The sequence below is a fragment of the Cebus imitator genome, unplaced genomic scaffold (genome assembly GCF_001604975.1).
Source record: "Cebus imitator isolate Cc_AM_T3 unplaced genomic scaffold, Cebus_imitator-1.0 Scaffold14, whole genome shotgun sequence".
NCBI lineage: Eukaryota > Metazoa > Chordata > Mammalia > Primates > Cebidae > Cebus > Cebus imitator.
Genome location: NW_016107329.1, coordinates 8,867,618 through 8,875,101, shown reverse-complemented (window position 1 = coordinate 8,875,101; position 7,484 = coordinate 8,867,618).

Below are 7,484 nucleotides of genomic sequence, written 5' to 3'. Positions count from 1 at the left end.
GGCTGAGGCAGGAGAATTGCCTGAACCCAGGAGGCGGACGTTGCGGTGAGCCGAGATCGCGCCATTGCACTCCAGCCTGGGTAACAAGAGCGAAACACCGTCTCAAAAAAAAAAAAAAAAAAAAGATTTTCTAAAACTATTAAGTAATATCCGAACATACGATGGGACATTATTCATGTCCCATTGACATAGGGCTGTCTCCCGGTCCCGCATTACAGCCTTGGTGATCTTTAAGCAGGAGAAGCAGTTTCCACTTGGTCTCCATTGCGTTTCTCCCACCTGTGAGTGGGTGTTTACCGCTCATCGCCTGTGTGTATCAGTGTGCCCAGCAGCCCTGTAAAGAGGACAGAGTCCTGGATCCTCCATTTTGGTGATTTAATATAAATTCTTATATAAAATTACAGTTAAAATGTCAGCGGACCCAAGCAGGCTTTCTACGCTCCGAGCTGTCCTTGAGGCCATTAACGAGTCCCAGCTCCTGGTGCGGGGCCCTCTCTCTGCCCCCAGCTGTGGGCTCAAGCCTCCAGCACTGGCCGGAGCTAATAGCAGATGCTCTCCCGCCACCCATTCCAGCACCCCTTTGAATCAAACGGAATGTGCGGGCGACCCCCATGAACGAACGTCAGAGGGGCGATGGCGTCAGGACTGCGCGCGTGCTTTCCTTATCTGCGGTTGTCCTGCTTTCCACCCAGTTTGCTGTGCCTCATTATTGAACAGAAACTTACTGAGGGAAGAACGTCTCTGTTGTCGGTTGGGTTTAACTTTTTTGAGGGTGGGAAATATACATACAGAGGCTAAAGCAGCTCCATCTGGAACACGAATCTGCCGGACTGACTTCTGACTGACCTCAGTTCTGGGAAGGCCTCTGGGATTTCCAGTTTATCTGTTGTCCCTTGAGTGAGAGCAGGTTCTTACTGTAAATCCTGCTCTAGGTCAAAACGAGCCTGATGTTATCGTCCTCCAATTGCCTTGCACACCCCCTCTGACTCACCCTTTCCTGCAGTACGGAGGGCCTGCCTCTGGCAGGTAAGGGCACCCAAGACACAGACAGACACGGCTTCTGTTTGTCGGTCCTTATTACATGTTCCCTTTTTTGTTGTTGTTTGAGGCAGAGTTTCACTCTTATCATCCATGCAGGAGTGCAATGGTATGATCTCAGCTCACTGCAACCTCTGCCTCCCAGATTCAAGCAATTCTCCTGCCTCAGCCTCCTGAGTATCGGGGATTACAGGTGTGCGCCACCATACCCAGCTAATATTTGTATTTTTAGTAGAGATGGGGTTTCACCATGTTGGCCAGGCTGGTCTCAAACTCCTTACCTCAGGTGATCCACCCACTAGGCCTCCAAAGTGCTGGGATTACAGGCATGAGCCATCCCACCCAACCCTAAATGTTTCTTTCTAGGAAATTGGGTATATTAGCCTCTTTCTTCAGCCTGTCGGGTTCCCTGGACTTTGGGGGTAGGTTTGCAAAAACCTAGCCACTGCAAAACAACACTAATAAAAAATTCACCATTTTGGCCAGGCACGGTGGCTCCCGCCTGTAATTGCAGCGCTTTGGGAGACCAAGGTGGGTGGATCACTTGAGGCCAGGAGTTCGAGACCGGCCTGGCCAACATAGTGAAACCCCGTCTCTACTAAAAATACAAAAATTAGCTGGGCTGGTCGCGCACACCCGTGGTCCCAGCTACTCAGGGTCTTTATACCCCAAATCTACATTTTGAAATCTGTAGTCACTTTATTTCCTTTTCTGGAAAATTCCATTACATTTGCTTTGAAGACCTACGATAATTTTTATGATAAGCAGAAAATGAATTGATGGAAGGCACCAGTGTTGAATCAAATGAAAAGTTTCTGAAATCTGAGAAGAAACGTTTCGGGCAGATTGTTGATGTAAGTCCTTACCTCATTCTAGCACTCTCTGAAATTCTATCTTTGTCGACATCCTGTTTAAAATGGAACTCCCTGCTGCGTTCCTCCCCTCTCCTCGTCGCTTCATCTAGCGTTTAATCAACACCAAGGGTGCTAGATCCTGTGTGTTGCTGTGTACTTTGCTGGCTGTCTTTCTCCCAGCAGGTGCCGAGGCCTAGGATGCTGTCAGTTTTCCTCCCTGCTCTATTTCCGGGTTGGGACTTAGTAGAGTGGGCGCTTTTGTTCCTATCTGCTGAATGAGTGTGTAATAAATGGGTAATACTTTTTTTTTTTTTTTTTTCAGGCCAGTCTCGCTCTGTTCTCCAGGCTGGAGTGCAGTAGCGTGACCTCGGCTCACTGCAACCTCCACCTCCCGGATTCGAGCAATTCTCGTGCCTCAGCCTCCGGAGTATCTGGGATTGTAGGCGCCCACCATCATGTCTGGCTAATTTTTGTATTTTCAGTAGAGGCGAGATTTTGCCATGTTGACCAGGCTGGTCTCAAACTCCTGACCTCAGGTGATCCACCTGCTTTGGCCTCCCAAAGTGCTGGGATTACAGGCATGAGCCACCATGCCCGGCCTACATTTTGTCTTTAAGAAAGGAGAAAAGCAGCATAAAAGACTGTTATTCTACAACAAAGTATCTAAAAATGCTCCTTAGCCCTTTTGCAAAATCTAAGAGAAATAATTGTATTTTCTTATTTCTTTCATGAGACTGTAAATGGTCACAGAATTTCTCAGTTTGCATCTCCTTAAAAAAATGAACGACATAATTTTCTTGGCCTTACAGCACACTTCATTGATGAAACTGGAAAATGAATTGCCCTGTTAGGCCATTGTTTAAACCAGGCAGAATAAACATCTAACTTGGCACTAAGTAGCTGGTTTCAATAGACTTTTTTTTTTTTTTTTTTTTAAAGACGGGATTTCACCATGTTGGTCAGGCTGGTCTTGAACTCCCAACCTCAGATGATCCACCCACCTTGACCTCCAAAGTGCTTGGATTACAGGCGTGAGCCACCACGCCCAGCCTCAATAGACTCTTTACCCTGTATTACCTCCTTCCTCAACTCTGCCTCCTGTGTCTGAATACGGTGATTGATAGCCTTTTAGGCATTTTTACAAGGAGTGGCTGAAATTTGATATGGAGATATTCTCTTGGTTTGGTTTTTCAAAGTGCTGGAAAATTCCTTTAACTTTTTTAACAAATTTGCTTGGTGAATTCTAGGTACCAGGCACTGGAGTAGATGCAGGGGACGGTCCCTCCCTCCCCAGACTCTAAAAGCAGCAGTGACTATTTCAGCTCTCTAGAGAATGTATTAAAATGTGTATCGATTGAGCACCAATTGCCTTCCAGGGCCAGATACTTGGGAGACATCAGACAAACAAAACAAAGGCTCCTGCCCTCATGAGGCTTCTTCTGACATTTAGCATGTGCAGAGAAAGGGGCAATGCACTGGGTGAGGTGTCGAATGAGGTTAGAACCTACTTCCTGATCCTAGGGATTTTTTAAACTACTAGAGAAGATGAAAGTCAAATGAGTCAGTTAGTCACTGTCAGTGGCTAAACTGCATGGAAGAGGCCAGCAGGGTGGTAGAAACTCAGATGAAGGGGCAGGAAAGGGCTCCCCAGAGGGAGAGGATTAGAAGGGGGTGTGCCTGGGCTGGACCTCGTGGAATTCCTGAGTCCTGGACAGCATTCCAAACCTGCACAGATGAGGGGTTGGAGGGCTTTTCAAGTGAGGCAAACTCAGTGAGCAATGAAGTGGAGAATAGCTGGTCATGATATGCTTACGGGATGTTGCTTCTGGCCTTACCAGGGAGGGGAATTCACTCATTCTTCTGCGATTCGGTGCTTTCTTGAGTGACCGTTGTGTGCTAGATGCTGTTCACCAGGCCCAGTGGTGAATGACACAGAAGTTTCTTCCCCATGGAGATAACATCCTGGAGAAGGAAACTGCACCGCAAACCCATAAATAAGCCACACACAGGGCATAGGGGGTAAAGGAGGTGGTAGAGCTGTGGTAAAAAGGGTGGTAAGTGTGAGTGTGTGGGAGGGGCAGGATTTGGACTTGTGGACATAGGACACAGGGAGCAGTGGCAGGGCTCTGGGCAGAGAAGGCAGTGGTTGTGAAAGATCAGTCTAACAGTGATTGGGATGGCAGGAGCTTGCAGCTAAGGAGAACAAATAGGAGTGGATTCTAACTACTTAGATGTAGGAAGGTCCCAGACAAGCAGGTGTCTGTGGGAAAAGAGAGAGAATATGTTAGAAGGATTTATTTAGACGGGAAAATCCACTGGGCTTGGTAATTAACTGAATATGGTTATAAAGAAGGTGGAAGAATGAATGACCTTGCATTTAGAGAAGGGCAGAGGAATGATGTAGTGAGTTGCCATATTGAGACATCCAGGTAGAGAGCCTTAGTAGGTGGATGAAGAAATGGACAAACGGCTCAGGTGAGAGAAGCAACAGAGGGTAAAATTTGGAGTCATAAAGCGTGCTCCAGAAAGTGATAAACTTCCTGATGGTAAATAAGTAGAAAGAAGTGTAAAAATTCTAGGGGAGCCTTGAACACCTGCTGAATAAATAGAGAGGTATACCATGTTCATCAATGGGACATTTTAATATTATAAAGATATCCACTCTTCCTAATTTAACTATACATGTCATCAATGTGTTTCATAAGGTTAGATACATTGATTCTAGAATTCATATGGAGGAGTCAAGGTTCAGGAATAGTCAAAGCAACGTTGTCAAAGAAGGATGAGAGGGAAGCTCCTCTAATACAGTGTGATGCTGACCAAGGTTAGAAAAATATATGAGTTGGACAGATAGAGGGCCCAGAAATTGACACTTATGTAACTAAGACTTCAGCTGATTGTTTAAAAATTGGTGAGAAAGGATGAGCTGTTTCATAAATAGTATTGGGGCAATTTGCTTTCTATAACCATAACATAAAAATAAAGGCCCTACCGTCTACCATAGTCAGAATGAATTAAAGATGGCTTAAAACGTTACATGTGAATATTAAAACCTCTTGCAGATTAAAGATAGCTACAGTTCTTTGTCATTCCTCCCATCCAGAGATAAAGTGGAATTGCCTGGCCCTTGAAGCTGGACCAGCGCTACACCTTCTTGACCCACATGGAGAAGTCATGCTGAGACTTCCAGCTAGGCTGTAAAAGGCCTCGTCTCCTCCACTTCATCTCTTGGTACATGCTCTTTGGAGCCCTGGGGTAGCTGCCCTGCTGGGGAGGCCATGCAGAGGGTCCCGGGAGCACAGTCTTGTGGGGATGATGGCCACATGAAGGAGCACTACAACACCAAATGTGCGAGTGAGCAGTCCACTGCAGTCCTCCAACCCCACTCGCCTCCAGAGACTCACAGTCCCAGCTGCTGTCTGCCTGCAGCTGCATAAGAGGCCAGAGTGAGATCAGCAGAGCTGCCCAGCCCGACCTAGTTACCCACTGAGCCCTAGACAGAACAACTGTTTTAAATGATTCTGTTTGGTGGTGGTTTGTTATGCAGCAATGGGGAACAGAGATGACCCCATATATTGTCTATAACTGCTGTTATGTGTTGAATTGCAACCCCCAGAAATATGTTGAAGACCTAACCTCCAATGCTGTGGTTTGAATACATGCGCATCTCCAAAATTAAGTTGTGTTGGAACTTAAACATCAAGGCGACGGAATTAAGAGTGGTGCCTTCTGGGACGTGATTCTGCCCTTGTGACTGGATTAGTGCTCTAGTAAAAGAGGTTGAAGAAAGTGTCCTGGTGCCTGTGGCCCTTCTGTCTCTTCTGCCACGAGATGACACCTGGACAGCATCATCTATGAGGAACAGGCCCTCACCAGAAACCAGGCCTGCCAGTGCCTTAATCTTGGACTTCCAGGAAAACATTTCTATAATTTATAAATTATCCAGTCTCGAGTATTTTCTATTAGCAGCACAAATGGACTAAGACATCAATGTTTCAGAGTGCGATTTTATTTGCACATAGGGTCCACGCAGGTGTAATCAGTTAAGATGGGGTCGCACTGCAGTAGGGCAAGGCTTAATTAAATAAGACTCGTGACCTTGCAAGAAGGCAGAAACTTGGACACAGAGAAAAGACACACAGAAAGAAGACAGCTGCATGAGAACAGAAGCAGAGGTTGGAGCCACAAGCCAAGGAGCTCCTGCGGCTCCCAGAAGCTGGAAGAGGCAGGAAGGATCCTCTCTGTTAGAGTCTCCAGAAAGCATGGCCCTGCCGAGGCTTGGATTTGGACGTCTAGCCTCAGAACTCTGAGACAATAAACTTTAGTTGTTTAAGCCATCCAACTCATGGTACTTCGTTATGGCAGCCCCAGGAAATGAATAAAGCTATGAGCATACATGGTAAATTGCCTTTCAAATGGATCCGAAAGGCACGAACCGAAATCATGAACATGATTACCTTTGGAGGAGGAGACTGTTAACCTTCCCACAAAATCCGTTCTTGGAAGTAGGGACACAGCTGGCATCTTTTATATTATTCTCTACTTTAAATGTATTTCCCAAAACAAACAGACAAACCTCCCGGTGAGAGGATGGGAGACATGGTGGGATGTGAATCCCAAGAGGGAATACCAGAGGAGCACTGACCACCGGCTGGGCACAGAAGCATGTGAGGATGGAAAGAGTTTGCTGGATTTAGAAACAAGCCAGTCACGGCTGGTGCAGTGGCTCGTGCCTGTAATCCCAGCACTCTGGGAGCCCAAGGCAGGAGGATCACTTGAGACCAGGAGTTTGAGACCAGCCAGGGCAACATAGCAAGATCTCATCTATACAGAAAATTTGAAAAAAATAGCCAGGTGTGGTGGCATGCACCTGCAGCCTCAACTAGTCAGGAGGCTGAGGTGGGAGGATCACTTGAGCCTGGGAGGTCGAGGCTGCAGTGAGCCACGATTGCACCACTGCACTCCAGCCTGGACGACAGAGTGAGACTGTCTCAAAAGGAGGAAGCAAGCCAGTCATTCGTGGCCTTAGGAGGCAGCTCCTCCAGAGAGAGGTAGGCACAGAAGTGAGATGGTGCAGGTTCAGGAGAGGAGGGTGTGAGGGAAGTCTGGCCCTGAATGAAAGGTGACAGGGAAGATGGCAGTGCCCTGTGAGTAACACCCCCCATGGGTGCCGAGGAAGGAGAACGGTGCAGACCCCAGGCACAATTAGTGTCTGAAGTATAACCTACTGCTTACTATATCTAGCTTATATATATAATCATACTTAGTTCCGTATAATCTTTCTATATAATCATATAACGGATGTAGTCGGAGCTGTACTGACACGTTTAGTGCTGATTTACATAATCCTTCCATATAACCATATAGTAGCTTGTAGTAGGAGGAATGCCTAGAGCAGTCACAGAACAGAAGCAGTACATGGGAAAACAGCCAGACCAGGACAAGAACCAAAGACCCAGGTGGTGGCGTCCCTGCCTGAAAGGGCAAACGCTGTATGGCAGGCTTGGAGCAGGAGCCTCTCCTCCTGATAAAGGAGTTGTAGCACCTTGCATCCAGTTCCTGTGGAAAGTCGGCCTCAGGCCTGAGATCCTG